The following is a 21,073-nucleotide window of genomic DNA, read 5'->3' on the forward strand; positions in this document are numbered from 1 at the left end:
CCCACCATGTACCTCCTCCCTGGCCTGGCTTGTCCCTGCAGCAGGGTGGACTTGGACAGAGCTTCTCAGACTGGGACAAAGGATAAGGCACATTTCAGTGTGATGTGATATTTACTTCTTCCTGAGATGTGGGTGAGGTCATGCATTTGCAACACGTCAGGCTGTATTTGCTCAGGGATAGAAAGTTAAATCCTCTGAGTTTTAGAGTTCAGAGCAGTATCTGGGAGTTCAGGGCTGTAGCTGGAATTCAGAGCAGTAGCTGGAAGAAAAGCCTGGTGAGATGCATTGGTTCCTGGGTGGCTGCTCCATGGTGTATGAAATCTCTGTCCATCTCACTGATGGCTAAGACAGCAGCTCAGAAGGATGTTGGTCACAGCCACATGCCAGGCTAGGCTGTGAATGCTTCCTGGCAGTGCTTGTCTACATGATGTCCCTTTGCCTGCCTCTGGTTTTGATTAAAGTCACTAATAATTTTAGCAGGAAAACCCTGAGCCAAGAACATCTCATGGTAGGGTTGCTAACACCAGACAGATGCGCTGCTCCTGACAGGTGCTGTAGCAGCTGCAAGGCTACAGATGGCTTTGCAGTGGAGAACAAAATAAAATCCATAAAATTACAGAACACTGCGACCAAACCCAGTCTTCCAGGCTCAGGAAGACTAAACCAAGTCAGTCCAGGATGTTTTGTGGCCTGGGCCTGGGCGAGACCTCAGGGCTGAAATGGTTTTATTTAGGGTGTGCAATAACCTTTGGCTCCTATTGTATTTGTGTTTGCCAGAAAGACACTTGGTCTGGCTGGACTAAAGCCGGCGGTAATTGCATGCCAATGCCTCTGGCTGTAGTGAGAAGGGGTTGAAACAGAAAAAGAAAACCATGTGCACGTCCCATCACTCACTGCTTCATGTAGTGATGGTCCCTCACCCTCCAGCAAGCAGCAATCCTTCTTGTCCCAGCATTAGCACTCTGGAAAGTTATTGATGACACAGTCTGAGGAGGAGATGTGGAAATCGCTCCCGGCGCCAAACTACATTTTGTAAGCAGCAGCCATATCCTCTTGAAGGACACTCTTTGCCTTGCCAAGCCATCAACCCACCAAGTAGCCTTCCCTGTTTCTCCCAGCAAACATGCAAAATTCGAAACAGATGTTCCAAAATGCCTGGTCAAAGAGATCCCCTTTCATCTGCTAATTGCTGCTTACCAGAGAGAAAAGACATTAAGTAGTCCACAAATCCTCTTGACTGATCCAGGCACCTATTTTTCATTCTTTTCAGACACCTTTGATTTTGGCATCTGAGCTACCTTGCTGCCCCACATCTGCCTCAACCTCCTCACCAGCACTTGCACCCATGGGGCTAGTTTACAGCTATGGCTGCACTTGCCACCTGTCCTGTGCAATGCTACTGCAAGGGGTACTGCAATGCCACGGAGATGGGCAATCCTGTTTCCCTCAGCATCATCTGGGCATGGCCAATGGAGGTGATTCTGCCCTTTTACTCTACTCTGGTGAGACCCCACCTGAAGTACTGTGTCCAGCTCTGGAGACTATAACACAGATAGATGGAGCAGATAACGAGGAGGTCATAAAAATGACCAAAGAGTTGGAACACCTCTCCTGTGGAGAGAAGGTGAAAGAGGTGGACTTCTTCAGCCTGAAGAAGGCTCCAGAGACATCTTACTGCAGCCTTCAGTATTTCCAATGTAGGTACAATCTTTTTAGCAAAGCCTGTTGTGATAGGATGAAGGGTAATGGTTTTAAAATAAGAGAGGGCAGATTTAGACTAGTTATTGAAGGATTTTTTTTACAATGAAGGGTGGTAAAACAACAGCATATGTTGCTCAGATTTGGTAGATGCCCCATCCCTGGTAACATTTAAGGTGAGACTGGACAGGGCTCTGGGCAAGCTGATCCAGTTGAAGATATACCTGCTCTCTGCAGTGGGGTTGGAATAGCTGACCTGTAAAGCTCCCTTCCAAACCAAACCATTCTATGATTCTGGAAAGCCACCATGGAGAGTGCAAAAATTACATGCAAAAGGCAAAAGTAAGATGTTACTTGCGGTAACAGCAGTGGCAGCACCTCCACCTAAAACTGCAGCAGGAGGAAATGCCTTCCTCCTTCAGCTGCTATGGCTATGCTCTCCCTAGTTTTCACTTATGCAAGCTTGAATTTAATTGAGGTATATTTGCATTGAGGATTTCCTCTTGTCCTTTTCGTCACTGCATTTCTAGCTTTGACAAATAAACAGCCAGTCCTCAAACCTCAGGCTCTTTATTGCTTGTGGTTCCTTCCCCTTAGTTTCTAAGAAATTAATAACAGGAGCAGAAGGTTGCAAAACACACACTGACCAACTCTGGCTTTAAATACAGTGAGAAATCAAACAAATGAGGAGACAAGAATGAGGAAGATCAACTGCAGGGAGACAATGCTCAGCTGCACCCAGCACTAAGTGCTGGAAGCTGTCAGTGCTGATTTAGGTGGTGAGGAAACAGAATGTGATACCACTGACAAGTGCAGAGTGTGATGCACTCCTATATTGGAACTGCAGCTGTGAAAGAGTCCACAGGCTGCTTTGAAAACACTTGGGGTGGGAAGTTAATGCCTGACATCAGGTACCAACCAACCATGGCTGAAGAAGAGGAGCTTGGGGTCGAAAAAATCACTTAATGTGGCAAGATGCAATGGGGTCTGCTGGTTTCCTCCTGGGAATGTGAGGCTGATCCTCAGTGATGGATTAGCATCACCCAGAAGAGACGAGCATTAGGAGGAATTGTGTTACATTAGCTGAGCAGCTTTGCTGGAAACTGTGGGAGATGAGAATAATCCTGCTAATAACCACAGAGCCCAGCTCCTCCTCAACGATGCCAATTTCTATGTTTAATGAGGGTGTGGCAGGACAGAGGGAGACTGCAGGGGAATATAAAATTCTGCCTCAAATAGACACATGCTGATGCTGCTTAAATTAGACAGAAGGGAAAAAATAAACAAAAATTGATTCTTAACTACAAGAAAACTTGAAGGAAATAAGGGGCTAAGGGATGATAGCACCTGGAGCACCTTTCTTTCCATCAAAAGTACCAGCTCAGCTCTGCCTGTCAGGAAGGCAGGGGTCCAAACTAGGATGGGTAAGCCAGAATCTCAGCATTGCTAGGAAAAAGCACAGAGCTTCCAAAGATAGAACAAAAGGGCGTCAACATGCAAGGAAAACCCAAAGATATGGCAGGGAAAAGCACAGTCGGACAAAACGAGACCTCAAGGTGAGAAATTACCATCTCTGGGGGAAGCTGAACCTCTCACAGCTCTTCCTAAACCCAAGGAGGCTCCCACCCACCACCCTGAGCACAGAGGTTGCAAGGTCTTACAGAATCATTAAAGTTGGAAAAGACCTCTAAGATCATTAAACCCAACTGTCGACCAAACACTACCATGACCACTAAACCACGTCCCACCTGTGCTCATACACCACACATCAAACTGCCTTAGCAGAGTTTTAACTAAAATGCATCCCAGAGGGTCCAGCATACACAAAGAGAGACCACTGCTAAGGAGCCATGTGCATATTTTGCTCCGACAAACTTAAGTGCTGTAAAGCCACTTCAGCCTCTAAGAAAAGTGCCTGGCAGAGCCATGCACAGGGAACTTCTACTTCAGACCAGGGCAGAGATTAGCACCAGATTAGCACAGCTGGGAGCATGAGTGGTCATGCTGCTACCCAAGGTTGCTAACCAGAAAGAGAGGGATGGGTGTTGCTAAATGCTTCATTATGAAAAAAACCCTCAGCCTCCACAAAAATGGCTTTTGCATTGCAAAAGATAAGCATGTTAATGAAGTTTGAAGAATGAATTGCTTGGAATCAGAAAGGATAGTTGAGGTATCTTTCTGCAGGCTCATACTATCCTTGGAGAGGATGTTGAGAGGCGGCATGGTGGATTTTCTTCTGTCAATGGGAGCATGAGCTGCAGATGTGAATAGCTGGGGCTGTCTCCACCACAGGGATGGGGAAACCTTATTGTCATGCTTCCCTCCATCCCCCCTCAACCAGGAGCACCGGGATTATTTAGGTTGGCAGACCCACAGCACTCAGCACAGCGTGCCAGAAGACAAATACCAGAGTAGGGAAAAGAGTCATCTGAGCTAAAAGCCAGGGTGGGTACAAGAACAAGGCCAAATGGGTACAGGTCATCCACAAATAAGTTTAAGCTGGAAATGAGAGCAGTTTGTATCCATGCAAGCAGCAAGAGCCCAGCAGAGGCTTTCCCGGAGGACTTGCCAGGGTCAAACGGCTCATTAGTTTTAAGAAGGAAGCTGGCAGGGGGTTTGCATCACTGCTGCCTGAAACGGCACGGGGGGGGAGGACAGTCTCCAGACCAGCCAAAAATGACTGGTGGCCTGGGGCTGGCTTTGGTGGAATATCTTCTGCTGCAGCCCGCATCCTGCCTGGCAGCCATACCTGTGCCAGTGGGGTACGGGGAGATGCAAACCCCATCTGTCTGCTTTTGGACAGAGGGAAGCTGCACTGGAATAAAAATTAAAAGGAAAGGCTCCATTTTTCTGGCAGATGGGAGCTTAAGTATCATCTGGGATTTGGGCTCAGGGTCCTCTGTGAAATTCAACTTGGCTTGTCTTAAGACTGCAATTCTACTCCCCAAGCACCCTATGAGCATTTCAGCAGCAGCAGGGGGAATCAGACCTACTTGTCAAGCATGTTGCTATTTGTGCAAATGCTGTGTACTGGAGGGAAGCTTGAAGAACAAGTCCCCTTTTTATAGCACGTTGGATGCTGGCAGCAAGCCTGCAAATTAGAAGGAATTCAGAGAGGAGCAACAACAACAACAACAAAGCCTAAGGGGCTGGGGGGGATTAGTTTTGGAGAATAAAAAAAAGAAGAGCAAACTAAGTGTGTGGTCCAATGGACGCAACTTTGGGCTGGGACTTCACCCACTGCTGTCCTGTCCACAGCAAATGTCCCCACACAGTGTGCAGGTTTCCCTGCCTGTCCTTAAGAAACAAGTTATGTTTTCTCCCATTTCAGCAGACAGCTTCCCCACAGCCACACAGAAAAGAAGAAATCATTAAAAAAATTACAGATGTGATAGAAAGTTAATTATTAAGAGACACCAAATCAAGTGGCAGCCCATGAACAAAATCATACCAACCCGTGGCGATGAAGGGTGCGCAGGGAGGAAATCCTCATGGCAGTAGGATATCTAGGGTGGGTTTATCCCAAATTGGCTCTGTTCATCTCCAACCCTCTGAATGTGCACGCAGAGGTTCCTGCCTTGATACGTCCCTGTAATCTGCATCGTTATTACTGGAGGTACTGAGAGCAAGAGGAGGTGACCTGGATCATAGGTTTAATCACCAGCCTGAATTCAGACTGTGCTTATACTAGTGGCAAGGCTCCAAAATAGGGACTTTGGCAGGAGCCCAGCACCATCCCTGCAGGAAAAACCTTAGCTGTTCCCAGCTAGAGGTACCCAGCCTCACAGGGACATCCTTGTGACCAGCAGGTTGCACCTCTTGGCATACATCACCACGGGGAGCACCAGGGCAGGGACATCCAGAGCCTTTCAGAGTGTGTAAGCAAGAATGAGATGTATGTTTCTGTTTCTTGACCAACCACCTCCTGTTTTCCTGCCTGCCACACAAGCATGCACAAAGCTGTAATTTGCCAAAAGGGGTTATAGGAGTGGACACAGAGGGTGGGACAAGCCTTCCCTTAAGTGTCCCCTGAAGCCACCTTAAAACATAATGAACTGGGGGCAGTGGAGGTTACTGGTTTGGTATGAGAATTTTCATAAGCATGAGAAAAAAGAAGACAGACCACATTGCTCCAGAGTACTTTTTTTTCCCCCTTTTTTTTTAAAGCAGGCTTCAGGGGCTCTGGGAGAGCAAAGCTCACTGCAAAGTTTGTTTTCTGTTGTGCCCATGTTACCAAGCAGAGCTGGCCGAAGAATGTGTGGTGAGTGCACGCAGCCAGGTATGGTGGCACAGCGAGGGAGCGAGGGTCACAGAGCCTAGGCACTGCCTTCATCCCAGAACACTGCTCAGCGACCCATCTTTCCAATTTAATGCAAGCTTTGTGTTTAGCAGTGCTTCATTTCTGACTATCTCGCTGCACATTCAGCTACTGAGCAAACATAATAAATACATTTAAAAAAAAGGTTGTCTAGAGATTGGGATAATTAAGGCAATTCCCCTGGTGCCTTTCCCCAGCATGCCAGGGTGCAGAGCAGTAGCCAGCTGATCCCAAACCCTTCTCCGGAAAAGTTCAAACCCGCAAATACTTGGAATTGCTCTTTGAGGGAATTTATTTTAAAGCTGCTTTAACGGCAGCTGGGAGTTACCAGGGAGGCACTTTGCTCTGCAATTTCCCAGCTGCTGACCCATTTGCATGAAGGGGGCCCTGGGTGGTCACCCAGCTTGGGAACATGTGCTGAGCACCGCCCAGCCTTGTACCCGAATTCTCCCTCATCCTACATTACAAGAGCAGCATGGAGAAGGCTGTTGTGAACAGCAGAAGCAAGAAAAATTAACTCCTGTAACCAACAATGAGTGTATGAGTTTGCTTGGCTAGGATGTGGTGGCGTTAAGACCCAGTTCCCATGAGGGTTGAAAATTGCACCCAAACATGTTTTTTCTTCCCTAGAGCAAGAGAGGAGTTGGAAGCTGTGACCCACCAAAAACCCAAGCCAACATCCTGACTTGTTGGTGACACATTGCTTTTTAAGAAACATTTTGTTCTTAAGGAAAAAAAAAAGGAAAAATGTTTTGTTGAGCAAAATCATCAACGGAATTCTGTAATTCCACAGCTGAGCACTGGCAGGACTGGTCCTGCTTGAAGACTGGGAGATGCCACCAGTGAGGCTACTGGAGCATGAAAGCTTTGCACATTCCTCTTGCAAAATTTCTGTGCCCCCCTGCACACTTTGTTGCTCTGAGAGGTTTATGGAGTCCTTCTTGGCTCCACACCTACTCAAGGATATCTTGGTGATCCTGGCTGGGCTATCTTACTTCAAACACTAGCGATGATGTGGTAGACTTGGAAGAAAGAGGTGCAGGCAGGTGGCATGGATGTAGTGGCACGTAGAGGCAGTGCCATGGCCAGCCACTGCCGGATGTGAACCCACCTGGGCAGCACAGGCAGCCAGCAGCTGCCAAGTCACCTGGAGCAAAGGGGGCCGTCAGAGCCACTGGCAAGGGTTGGACTGATATGCATCAGCTCCCCATGTTACAGCACCTGTGGCCCCACACTGGCTTCCTCTCTCTTCTGTCACGCTCAAAAGACATTTGTGGAAAAATACAGCAGAGAGACTTTGAGTGGCAGGTTAGAGAAATGAGGGGAGAGGAAAACAACATGGCAAGAGGGGAAGGGCTGAAGGACACAGGCATTTCCATTTTGGTGCAAAACTCCCAGGGGTGCCACTTGGAGTGTTTATTGACCAGCTTGCCTGCCCTCAACAAGCTGACCTTGCAAACCATGGCAGGGAGGGATGCTATATCTGGTAAAGGCACATACAGTGGCAACACTTCATTAACTCTAACATCAACTGGTGACACACATAGGACTCAAAATACAGTCAGCAAGTCTCCTGGAGAGGGGACTGTCTCTGCAGGCACCTTACTTCTACTGTCACCCCAATATCACCCCAAAACAAAAAAGCCAAGAAGTGGTCTCATGCAATGCTCCAAAGGACCAAAATAAAAGAAAAAAAGGGAAGAAGAAAGGTGCAGTCTGCTTAAAAAAACACCAAACAATCAAGAGGTGAACCCTTGAGTCCAGCAATGCAGCAGATCAGAGGAGCGAGTAGCTTCTCTCCATATAAGAAGGAAAAAATAATCATTGTCATCATGAAACAAAACTACCAGATGGAGCTAGGTGAAGTTCATTAAAGGTGAAAGGCAAAGGTTTGACTCCAAACCCAGCTGCCGTCCCCAGCCTGAAAGGCTGCATCGATAAAAATCTTCCCAGCACAAGTCTGTGCGGGAAGTTGTCACCTCCCTCCCCATCCCTTGCGACATGGTAACGTGCCACATTGCCCTCAGCTCTCAAGTTAAACATCTTATTAACTGTAGTGACGTAAAAGAGGAGATCTCTGAGAACTATTGCAGAGATGAGGGAACATTTGCCATCGATTAGCAATGATACCACTGCAGAGAGATCTTTGCAGAAAAACACATCCAGCCCCTCCTTTCCACACTCCCCCCCCCAATCGCTTAATGTCATGGGAAACTAAACCTGACATCCAACAGCCTACAAATGAGACTTGCAGTAAAAATACTTTTAAGATTGAAAAAAAAAAAAAAAAAAAAGCTAAACAAAAAGCCCTTGCCTTCCAGGAAACCATTTGGATTCAGCCCCTGCACAGCTGCGGCCACCCTCCGTGTCATGCTCATCCCTCCTGCTCCTGCTTGGAAATGAGGCAGGGTGGGGAAGCAAAGAGGAGGGATCAAGAAAGGCGGAAAGAAGCGCTCCCGCAGCTGATGAGCGGCGAGAGGCTGCTGGCGAAGTGGTCCAGCAGCCACCCGAAATTCAGACAGTCACGTGAGGAGCCTGTCTGCGGCTCCCGTGCAGCCCAGGCTCAGCGCTTCGCCCAGCGGCACACGCAGCAGTTCCTCCGGTCAAGATCCGCCGCCCCACTCTCACCCGCTTCCCAGCCCCATACGAAAACCTTTCAACAGGCTTTTGCACTGCAAGGTGACCGAGGGCTTTCTGCTGAAGCTGCTTCAGCTACAAAGCTGGACTCCTGCCATGCAAGTGCAAAAGAGCATTGCTAAGCTGCAAAGCCACCCAGCAGGCAGCAGTGTCTTCACCAGGATGAGCACAGTGGTCGTTACCCCGTTCCATCATACAGAGCTGATTGAGGGTGCCCAGAAGAACATGCTGTACCTGCTCCTGGGACCAGCCTGTCCCTGGGCAACCCTGGGCATGCCCAAAATCAGTCCCCAAGCTTCCTGAGCAGCCATGGTTGCATCAGAGAGCAGCCAGCTTGAGCCCAGACACCTCCAGGGCGAGGTGACAGCTGACTTTTTTCTTTTTGTGTGCGTGTGCTTTAATTTTCACCCAGGGTGTTACTTTGTACCCAAATATTTTTCACCCAGGATGTTATTTTGTACCCAAAGGATGCTTCAGGTTCCTTCCCGTCCTATACTGCACCAGCTCCCAGGGACCCACTGTGACCAAGCGATCGACAAAGGTTCTCCTGCAAATGCCACACGGCTGCACAGCCAGCCTCACCATCCCACCTTCTAAAACCTTTGGGACAATGAAAACTAATTTTTTTTTTAATCTCTGCTGCACCCATTCCTCATATAAATTAGGAAGAGGAAATAGGAGACTTAATGCTCCATGCTTCCTCCCCTTCAACACCCAGCTGGAGATACATTGCATTGCACTAAAGTCAAGCAGATACAGTGGGACTAAAAAAAGAGCTTGGGTATTTTTTTTAAAAGCCAGACTGCATTTCAGGGCGACTATATTTATAGGTAGAGCTGTTGAAATTTTAAGAGCTCCTTGCCACAGGAATCTGGTCCTGTCTCGTGTTCACAAAGTGGCATAACTTGGCAAAATGTACATTTAATGGACCGATGCATGCCACTTGTCTCCCTTAATTTTGGATAAAACCAGAGTGGGGAAAAAGAAAAGATGCAAAACGCGTGTGGGAGCTGAGCATGCCCCTGCCATGTGCTGTGATCCACATTTTGCAGCGTAGCAAACACAGGACTTCACACCCGCCCCTGGACCAGCACTTTCCTTTTTTGTCAGTGACTGGAAAAAAAACAACCAAACAACCAAGCTTTTGTGGGTGTTTATTTTTGCTTTCAGCTTGGCTACCAGTGGCACACACAAAGCCTCCTCTGCAATTCACTTTATGGTTGATAAACCCCAGTGGCGTTCAGCTTCGGAGCGGTAAAACTGCTCTCCCCATCCCAAGCAGCCTGGGAACACTGTCTGCCAACATGCCACAGCACACGATGCCCAGAAACCACACGGGCTTGACCCAAAAGTTTGCCATTTCCTTACGCAACAGCGCGCTATGCTGCTAAACTCTTGCTTTATTGCGATGCAAACTATAAAAGCACGTTACGCCACGTCCAAAGATGCTACCGCCCCGCTGAGGATGTCTGCATACTAAACTTTTATTTCCTTATGGCAATCTTTGTCTATCTGAAACAAAACCCAAACTATAATTGAAGTTATTGGTAGGAGACAATGTTTACTGTTTGCTATTTTAATACCAAGTGCTGTTGGATTTTGAGCCACTGATTTCCATTCCTTGCAGGGGATTATTAAGCTGGAAACATGCCTAAATTTATGGGTTTTTTTGATGTTTCTATGGGCACTTCTGATCCCAGGAGGCTGATCCTAGAGGATGCTTCTCATCAGGTACTGCCTCGACTGGAAGCTGGCAAGTGATCTGCCAGCTATCTACACACACTTAGAAATAAAACTGAAATAGCCATAATAAAGCTTTGTGTTTCTGCAAGGAGACCTCTCCTTCAGCAACACCAATGGGGCAAAGGCCCCCGAGTCTCTGATAACATGACTCTCTTCAGCCTTGTGAAAGTTACCAGAGGTATCATTTTCCCAAAGGAACAAATTTCAGGTTGGAGTGCTTACCAAAGGTTAAAAGTCTCCTCCTTCACTTGCCCATGTGCCAAATCTGGCAGCCTCTACTAGCATCTGATGTCCCCAAGAGGTGGTTGTGTTGCAACAGCCTCTGCTAGCCAGCACCTGGGTGCTTAACTCTGAAGCCTAGTGACAAGCAGCTGGGAAGTTCCAGGATGTATACAAATACTGGTGCTGAAAATCTGTGGTGTGCAAAGCTTTAAACCCCCTGCATCATTTCCAACATATGCTATTAGCAATGATATGATGAAAAAATATCAATCATTGTGATGGCGGAAATCAAACCCAGCTCACAAAAGGGTAGGGAGATTCATATTATTTAGTACACAAACAAGTCACCAGCCCCATTTATCCATGCTGCTTTTTCTACTGCTGTCAAACACACAACTTCATCAAGGCTCAGTTCTCTTGTTGACCCTTTTAGCAAGAAGGATGCACAGAACCAACCCATCAGCTCCAGACTCTTAAGTCGCCTCATTTACTTTTCAGCTCCTTTGAGCAGAAAGATGAAGTAGCAACTGAATTAACTGGAAATTGGCAGGGCAAACTTGCCTGATTCCAGTTAATTGCTTTGATCAGTAATTCCAGTCACATTCAAAATCCACCTCACTTACGGCAGAGAAAGGCATTGCATGGCACGTCCTCCTCCTATGCAACCTGGCTGCTTGTGCAATGGGGCCCATCAGCCTGCAAAAGCCCCCAGCAGGCTTCTTCACCTGATGGAAACATGTTCAAATATGGCCCAGGAAAAGCCACCACTGCTGCAACTGCTGATGCGGTGAGCAGAGCCCCATAAGTTTGACCCCGTTTTCTTGCAAAGAGGTGGGAAACATCCACAGCATGGAGTATGGGCTTCCTTCGCCGGCTCCTGCAGTAACAAGCCAGGGTGTTGAGGCCCCTTGGAGCCCTAACGCATTCCTGACTGCAGATTTGAAACCTGTATCGCACGCAGCATGTCTGTCGGAGTGCTCTGCTGCTCGAGGCTGCCCTGGTGGGGAGCACAGCTCCCCTGACGGGATGGGTGACTGCAGCATCGTGCATGACCCTCCTCTCCTGACGCTAGGACGGCTGCACTGTGCAGTGTCCTGATTGAGCCTCGCTACTCCTAGCATCAGTGTACCGTGTGAGTCTGTACGAGACTCCCACTCTCGGTTCTGCTACAGAGGTTCCCAGGCAGCTACCAACGTTATTGCACCAGGCACCGGCTCTCCACGCAGCTACCAGCGTTACTTACCGAGTATCCCGCGCACGACTTGCCCTCCCGGCGCCTCCGAGGTTACTGCAGCGTGCACTGGTTCTCCCACGCAGCTACCGGGGCTTTTCCCCCGCGCACGGCCCCCTGTCGCTTCCGGGGCCACGGCGCCGCGCACGCCGCCCACCCCCGCCGGGCCAGCAGCGTGCAGCTCCGGTGCGCGGCCTCCCCCGCACGCTGCGATCGCCCCACTCCCGCCCTCCTCCTTTTGCCTGCCGCGATCGCCCTGCTCCTGGCCTCCCAAGGGTGGAGACCGGCCCGCGCAACACAGCACACGGGGCCCCCTTCGCCCGCATTGTTGTGAGGACGACCACATGTGCCGCCGCCAACCACCGTCTCCCTCCATACGCTGTTGCCCCCCAACACGGGCACTGACCTGATCGCCGGCTCCGGCCGTGCCGCGCCGCTCCGTGCCGTGCCGCCCCGCTTCGCCCGGTTCGGCTCGGCTCCGCGCCGTCCGCCCAGCCCCGTTCGCCGACCCAAGCCCGCACATGCAGTCGCCGCCGCTGTCGCCGCCGGCCCGCGCGCGCGCGCCCCCGCTGCCCGCCCTCAGGGCCCGCCCACGCCAGGCCCCGCCCACAAGCTCAAACCGCGCGCGCCCCCGGAGTCACATGTTGCTAAGAGAGCCAATGAAAAAGGGAGGAGAGACTTGGGGGCGTGACCAGAGGGAGGAGTCACGCGGTGGGCGGGGCCATGTAGGGCGTGTCCGCGTGCGGTTGGGCGGGGCCAGGTGAGGCGGTGCAGGGGCGTGAGGTGGGCGCGCCTGAGGAGGAGGAGAAAGAGGTGCAGGAGGAAGAGGGAAAAGAAGAAAACGAGGAAAAAGAACCACAATCATAGGATCACAGGATTGTTTTGGTTGGAAAAGACTTCCAAGATCGTTGAGTCCAACTGTTGGAAGAGGAACAAGAAGTGGAAGAGAAAGAAAAGTAATACTAACAATAGAGAAGGGAAAGAAGAGAAATAATAATAATAAGTAGAGGAAGAAGAAAAATAGGAAAAACCAAATGAAGTAGTAGAAGAAGACAAAGAGGAAAAAGAAGAAGAGAAATGATAGTAATAGGAAGAAGAAAGCAGAGAGGGGAGGAGGTGATTCTCCCCCTCTACGGCACTCTTGTGACACCCACCTTGGAGGACTGTGTCCAACTCTGATGTCCTCACCACAGAACAGACGTGGACTTACTGGAGCAGGTCCAGAGGAGGCCACAAAAGTTATCAGAGGAATTCAATATCTCTGTCATGAGGACAGGATGAGAGAGCTGAGGTTGTTCAGCCTGCAGGTGAGAACTTACTGGGGAGATATTGCTGCGGCCCTTGAGTGCTTAAAGGGGCCTGTAAGAAAGACGGGGACAATCCTTTTAGCAGGGCGTGATGGTGTTAAACTGAAGGAGGGGAGATTTAAACTAGATAGAAGGAAGAAAGTTTTTACAAAGAGGGTGCTGAAACACTGGCTCTGATTGCTCAGAGAACCTATGGATGCCCAATCCTTGGAAATATTCCAAGTCAGGTTGGACAGGGCTCTTAGCAACCAGATCTAGTTAAAGATGTCCCTGCTCACTGCAGGGGTTTAGGACTTGATGACCTTTACTTCTCAAGACATTCTACGATTCTCTGATAAGAAGGAAAAAAAAAAGATGAAAAAAAGATGATGGCAATGAGGAAAAAGATGAGGAAGACAAGGAGAGGGACCTGGAGGCAAGGGCAGGCAGGATAGGTCTGGGCTTGGTGTGCTGATAACACACTTTCCCTGAGGCAGCACAGGCAGGGCAGAAGCCCAGGGGGTGTTGCGCAGGCCAGGCCAGCTCCGGAGGGGGAGGGCACTCATTCCTGAAGCTCTGTAAAGGATATATTGAATATCTCACTGTCAATAGTCCTGGGTATATGCAAAGCACAGCACTGTCACCCAGCTCACCCAGCGTCCCATTACCCTAGGAACTGGCATCATTTAAGAGCTGCAATTCCTCAGCCTTTCCACCCAAGGATTTTGTCTCAAGTTGTCCACCTTTGTAAATATAAATCCCTATCTAGATCTGTGGCATAACGAACTACCATAAATTGAATAAGAACAGAGCACTGACAGCAGTGCAAGATGCCTCTTTTAATTTATTTCTCATTTATTGAGGACTCTTAGCAGAAGGCACCATGGAGGCAGCCAAGGGCTTTACAGACATTAAAGGAACAGTAGAATAGGGCTTTCTGGGACATAGAAAGGTGAGGTGAGTCCTCGGAAGTCATACATAAACGTGTAGAGATGGAGAAGCAGATGAATGTTTGGAGATCCTCAGATGTGGTTGCATTTTAAAGAGATCTTCAGATGTGCTAGTGTTTCAAGGATGTTTCTTTCTCTTCTCTGAAAGGCACTGAAATGGTGCACTCTAAACCAGAACCATCTGACAGTGCTTTATGTTTCTGAGAACATACTTTGTTAAAAGGGCCAAGAGGCCTCCTCTTTGGTTAAGGGCTGACCTTTCATGACCTAAAGCAAGTCCTCCATCAGAACTCGAGAAAGGCTGATTTGGCATAGTGAATGTTTCCAACAGGAAAAAAAAAAACGGAAAGGTTCAGAATTCCTTGACATATTATGCACAAAAGCTGAGGGAAGGAAACAAGTCTATTTAACCACGCTTTTTAAATGTGGTGGGTCTTACACAGCTGCAGTGTCTGTGTGTAAATAATGTGAAATATATCCTTTTCTACAAATTTTGTATCTGTTGACCAGTTTCAAAGATTGTTAGAGATTCATTTTCTGGAAGTTTGCAAACAGGCAGGTGGATAAAAGGGATATCCATCAGCAGGTCTAGCACTCTCCTTCCTATTTCCCTTTCTGGGCAGAGACATAGCATAAGCTTAACCTTGGTTAGATATCAGCACATTCATACCTTGCAAATGAAAGCAGAAACAGAGCTGTTACTTGCCTTGCTGCTGACATTTAGGTTTTTGCTGTTTGACTCCCCACTTTTTCTAAGTGAGAAAATTATGTTGTTCACATCAAGGTTTTTAATGAAATACTCAGAGTGTGGCTTTGGTGGTGCTAGAATCAGTCTGGCAAAGTTTAGCAAAAGCTCTGGAGGGCAGAAGGCCTCCTGCTGTTGCTGGTGATGGTAGAATGGACTGAGAAATCCTCGCCTGCAAATGCTTTCTTTAAAAGCAAAAAAATCGAAAACTGAAACAAACAAACAAACAATCCAGGACAAAGGAAAACAACTTTGCAGCTGCTCTACTTGGTCTGGGTATTTTTGGTCAAATCATTTCTTGTTCAAACTGCATGACCCTTTTTCCTTCCGTGGGGATTCCGTGGCACGATGGGGAACTGCGTTTGGCTCTGAGGGATTATGTTTGTTTTTCTGTGTCCTTTACTGTTTGTGAACATGAGAGAGCAGCCTTTCTTTCAGATGCAGCAAATGCCAGTAATCTGGTTTTATTTAGTTGAGAACCTGAGAGCGGTGGTTGGCACGCTGCTCTTTGCTTACCATTTTAAATGTCACATGGCAAATTCTAGTGCTCAAGCACAGCCTCAGCTTGACAGCTCTGGCAAAAGAAAAAGGGGCAACAGCATGAGCCTCCACCACATTGCCTCAGAAGTGTTGTCAAACCCAGCTTGATGCCTGTTACATGGGTGAGGCTGGAGGCTTGCTGTGCCTAAGAACATAGCTTCTCAGCCAAGGGTGTAAATTCATACCAGTTTTCCCATTCTTTGGTAGGGGAACTTTTGACCGTTGTAAGCTGGGGGGAAAATAGTGGCATTAAAATTTGATGCGCAACACAACTGAGGAACACCTTCAGGTCTCCTGGCAAGTCTGAATCGACTTCCAGTCAAGCCTGTTCTCACTTTGTATTTTAGTGAAACAGGCAGGGAGAAATGTTTCCACAATCAGGTCACTGTCTTAAGAGGATCAAATACGCTTCATGTTCGCTGTAATTTCCTGAATTTGAATGGATTTTCAGCACAAATATCGACAATCTCCTGTGCATGTTAGCATCCTTGAGCATGTTTTTCAGCATAATGCACTGAAAAGCAATGTGGAAGCACTGTAACCTCTGAGCAGATACTAATCCCAGAGGCCTGTATTTGCCTCAGCATTAGTGGAAAGTCTAGCCATGGTTTAATGTGTGCTTGTCAAAGTGCTTATGTTACAGCTAGGACACTTTCATGGATCAAGACCATGCAGCCTCCCTATTTTCAGACAGGGTAGAAATGCACTCCATACACCTGCTTTGTCTGAGTTTCTTTAATCTTTTTTTTGGTGCTCCTTTCCTACCCTTTCTGTAATTTCCATTCCAGACAAACACAGCTTTTTTTCCAACCAGGACATCATTAATATTGAACTGAAGGAAAATATTTCTCTCTTTTTTTGCCACCTACAGACAATGCTTCTCACAGATGTGGTGTTAGAGAGGGAAGCAGCAGATAATTCTGAGTTGTAAAGGTTGCAGGAGGAACTACCTCTCCAGAGTGGTTAGTGAAACATGGATTCTTAGTATGTCAGTATTAATGTTTCAGCCCTGGTGACTCTTTTGGATCCACTGACTCTGTTTCTCAGCCCCTGGAGCTTCTGTCTTGGACTCTCTATGCGTCCTCCTTTTCAGAAGCAGTTGACATATCTTGTTCCTCTGGGACTTCAAGATCTGGATGAAGTTTCCCATCATGAGTCCTGACACGTGTTCTGGTCATGTTAACCTGTACTACAAGAAACTTGGGTTTCTCCAGCTTGCAGAAGTCCCAGAAGCTGCTCTGCATTGACTAGTGAGAGAAATAAGAAAGTTAAAAATCAACAAAACAAACTCCCCTATATGATAATTCTAGTTTTATTTTATATTTTTTTAAGTTAGATTTTTCTCCAGAAGAGGCTCAAGACAGAGCACTTATCTCTTCAAGAAGAGTCATTTGATAGCTGGACCAGCACTTGAAATTCACCTGAAGGTGCTGACTAACTCTGCACGTGAGTGAAACTGAAGCTCACTCATATGTGGTAGCACCTTTCTATTCCCATGCTCATCAAAACCTTGTTTGCCTACTTCACAAATTCCCCAGGTATTACTAGTCAATGAAGACTTCAGAGCCCAAACTGAGGCTGTATTTGCATTCAAGAGGAATGGAGTAGGCTATAAAGGGATCACCAGCAAGTGCTGCAGATAGCCTGGCGTCTTGCAGCTGCCCTCCTACACAGCTGAAGCTCAGTCCTGCTTTCTCAGGCACATGGCATATTCCAGGGCTTTTCATCTGGGCTGAGAACGTGGTTAAATCTGGGTAGGCACCACAACATGGAATGGAATTTTAACCACATCAGGGAAGGCAATATGGGTCTCCTAGGGCAGGGCTTCTTCACATGCAGTCCTTGCACTGCTGGTGGTCCCTAGCATGCCTGAAGGTGGTCTGCAAGATGATTGCAATCAGAAAACACAAACACATATACATTGCGTTCCCATGCCTGAAAGCCAGCAATCAGAAAGGAGATGAGCTAATGGTAATAAACATTTGGAGTTTCAGATCCTAGTAACAGTTCTTCCAGTGATGCTATCATACTCAAGTTTTGTCCCTTTTTATGCAAACCCATAAATTGTTCATTTGGTTTAGGGAGGTTGGTGTGGGACAGCTGGTTGCCCCACTTCACCTGGTAGTGCAAACCTGGGTTGGTATGTGCTGCAAGAACTCTGCTTGCCTTCGTTTTCCTCATTAAAGGATATACTTGCACAATCTTCTTTGTATGATAAGGAGCAATGCCTACTTTCTGTCTCACACCTAGGCCTCCAGATGTAGCCAGGCCTAAGGCAAGGACTATTCTGTGTAACCAGCTCTACCTGAGAATGTAAACATATCCTAAGGATATGATACTACTGATGTGTGTGTGGGAGAAGATGTGCCCCAGGCACTCAGCAATCACAAGCACTGCGACTGACAGGCTAGCATGGAGATTGCAGTTGGGAAAGGGTGAGAAACACAGAACTCAGAAAAGTCCCTGTGCCTGAGAGAGGTTTCCTTCTTGGTTCTGTATGAAAAAAATCCAACAGTTCTTTTGGTTGGCATGCCTTTGCTGTTTGTCCTGGGAATGAGTTTTAAAAGGTGCTGCTGAAAATTGACCTTCATCTTAGTGTCAATAATGAAGTGTCTGGATTACCAGGTGAATCTCAGATAAATTGACCTGGCACCATTCAAATCCACAAGAGTCTTGAAGCTGGATGTGGAGTGATAGATCTCTGGCCTCAGCTCTGATTTGTTCTTCTACAAGAACCATAGAGTCTCACTTGACTAGGCATGCATTCATCCCTGTGCAGATGCACTTAGTATAGATGAAAGCATTTTGCTGGTGTTTAGTTTATGCCACTTTGGTGAAACCTAGAACTTTGATAAAAACCCAAGTGCCTGATGTAAGATCTGGCCTTTCCGAGGAGTCCTGGTTGTGCTCAGTGATGGATGTGAAGGACACTCCTGGTACATGGGATGGTGGGGGCAGCAGATGAATTAATTGCTTTGCAATTGGGAGCACTGAAGGTAGAAGGGCTGCCTTTCTCTTGCAGAAGTCCTTCTGGTGACCCACCACAGGTTTGCACTCTTCCAGGAGACAACAGTGATTAGTCTTGAAGCTTAACCAGAGAGATTCCTACTTTCAGTCTTCATGGGCCCTGGTTTAATAATGGTGAAGGCAGCAGAGTGAGCAAGCTTTCTGCTAGTTTCCTCTCCATTTCACAGAAAGTGCAGGCAGGCAAAGGTTAAGTGACTTTCCCAAGGTCATGTAGGAAATTGGTAGGGCAGGAGGCTGGTCGTTAGGACATCCTTCTTCCAGAATATGACAAGAAAGGGACCAGAGGTAAAAAAAAAGAGCAGGACTTGCCCAAGGTTACAACGTCATCCCACCTTTTGAGACACTTGCCCTGGCAGCATGATTATCACATACTTCCTGTATCTCCACTGCAAGAGGTGAATGGGAAGGGGTGTGTGGGGGAAACAAGCCGGTTGCTGTTAATTCAGTTGAGCTTGACTGGACATGCACAAGCAATCTGGAGAAGGAAATAGTTCTAGTTCTGTCTGGTTCCACAGAAACTCCACCCACTGAAGCTTTCCGGCAGGAAATCAAGTTACAAACATTACATGATCCGAGCAAATTCTCATACGCTGATTTAACCCTGGGGACAGGACACTTTTGTGAGCTGCTTATTGAGGCTGTAGTTTTAGATACCTTAATCCTTTCTGGAGTGTCACTTTGAGGACATCGCAGCTTCTTCAGCTCTCCAGGCTGTAGATATCACAAGCAAGAAGAAAACAGATTTGCAATTGTTAATTCTTCATCAATGAAGAAGTCCCAAAAGCTGCCTTTACATGGAGGAAAGAAGGGAAGGACTGGAAAATTTTTCTTCTTCTTGCTTTTCCCATTGAAAATTTGAGATTTGTCAACAATATGTTTCCTGGAAACACCCTAAAGATGACCAAAAAATGTGTGGTTTCTGGCATTAGGCTGACTGTTCAAGTAAACCCTCTCAATGGACCAAGGAACAAAATTGTGCTTGGACTATTTCAGACTCATTGTTTTTGTTATCAGTAATGCCTTAAAAACAATAGGAGAAAAGCTGCCATCGTAAAAATTAAGACACCTACTACTTCAGCTAAGGGTTAAGAGGAGTTGTAATCTGCATGTTTAAATGACTTAATGAACCTTAAGGAAACAAACCTTGAAGGCTGCCAATAGCCCTGAGATTCAAAATGAAAAAGCAGAGAGAGGAAGGAAGTTTTTCTTTTCACAGAGTGGGAAGCAGAAAGAAGCACAACTCCTATTTTTCTCCTTATCCAATTACCAGTAATGTAGACAAACGTCTGACACTGAGAAATGAGGAAAGGTGGAAGCTGCCTGCAGTGACAGCAAGGCTGTTTTTCACATGATGGCTGTTCCTGGGGACTCGCAGTCCCTCAGCACACTGCTGGAGAGTGGGAAGGTGGGGATGGCCTTTGCTAGCAGTGCTTCCTGCCAAAGCACACCGTGTGCCGTGTCTCAGGATTCCTTTTTGTTCTTCTAAGAAGCAGAGCATCTCCTGATGAAGGTCACAGCTTTGATCCCCACAGTTTGTTCTTGTGTTTATGGATGGCCATTATTAGTAACAGGCTACTGCATGCACTACTCTGTGTCTGCCCTTGTCTGACTGCAAGGGAGCAGAGGCAGGATAACAAAAGAAAGTATAAATAGAGTCTTTTAAAAAGCCTGTTAAATAGAAGTAGACTTTTAGGGAGAAGGGAGAAAGAATGAGGCATGTTACTATAGTAACCGCCAATGGTTTATTTAAGAAGGGCAAAGAAACAAACACCACTAAAAGGCAAAGTCAAGAGCTGAAGATTGCTGAAGGGATCTATCAGGATACAGACATGGAAGGGCCAGGTAAGAGCAGTGTGCTTCCACTAAAGCTGTGCTGAAAAAAATACATTCCACTTTACCTCTTGCAAAGTGATCTGGAAAATGGTGCTGCAAAAGGTGCATTTCTAGTTACAGAAACTGTATTTCCAGCTTTCTATGGGGGTGAAAGGTGGGGAAATTAAGAACAAATGTTAGTCTGCTTAAATCTGGAGGAAAGGGCTAAGTTAAATCTGCCCAACCTGAACCCACTTAATGTAAAGCCCAACTCATGTTTTTGGTTGTCCTGGAGGAGGACTAGCAGAGTGCTCTCAGGGGCTCCCACGACATCAGCTGTTAAAAGCTGGACCTAAATGTCTTTTTCTGCATGCACCTGCAATATGGGAATCATCTTTATTGTTCCTTCCCCCCACACTTGAAAGCTTTCACTGGGTTAGGAGAAAATGCCGAAACTTGGGTGACTGCCTTGCCATACCCCATCTGCTATCTTGCTTTCACCTCAAGTTATAGATAGAATGACTGATCATAATGGCTTGCAATTATGCTCCCTGTGCAGAGGAGAATGCATCCTGCCTGAGGACCACCTTGCGCTACATGCCGCGCATTCCCAGGACAGAAAGATGCTCTCTGCCTTGAAGAACTCTTACTAAACACAAGGAAAGAAACAGCAGATAGAAAAGCAGGTGTGATGGTACTTGAAAGCGCCACAATGGAACTGTTCCATTCCTGGCTGAAAAGCCCCCATAGTTAGAGTGTCTTTTGCTGTATTGTTTTTAATCTTTCAGTTTCTAAATCAGGGTAAGGATTTCCCAGTTCCTGACTCATAATTTAAAAAACCTCAGGGCATGTAGCACTGGAAGA

At 47.2% G+C, this 21,073-nt stretch overlaps 1 protein-coding gene across 2 annotated transcripts in view; it reads right to left on the reverse strand.

Annotated features, from left to right (window-relative positions):
• The window catches only part of PTP4A3 (protein tyrosine phosphatase 4A3), a 44,748-nt gene extending 32,368 nt beyond the window's left edge, over positions 1-12,380 (reverse strand). The window contains exon 1 of one of the 2 annotated variants that reach the window (XM_064154387.1): positions 12,256-12,380. The gene's annotated coding sequence lies outside the window, so the exon portion shown is untranslated. Of the gene's footprint in view, positions 1-11,861; positions 11,926-12,255 lie in introns of those variants that run through there. The other variant, XM_064154388.1, reaches the window with a different exon arrangement.
• Positions 12,381-21,073: the final 8,693 nt, after the last annotated feature.

The sequence above is a fragment of the Pogoniulus pusillus genome, chromosome 14, assembly GCF_015220805.1.
Source record: "Pogoniulus pusillus isolate bPogPus1 chromosome 14, bPogPus1.pri, whole genome shotgun sequence".
Taxonomy (NCBI): domain Eukaryota; kingdom Metazoa; phylum Chordata; class Aves; order Piciformes; family Lybiidae; genus Pogoniulus; species Pogoniulus pusillus.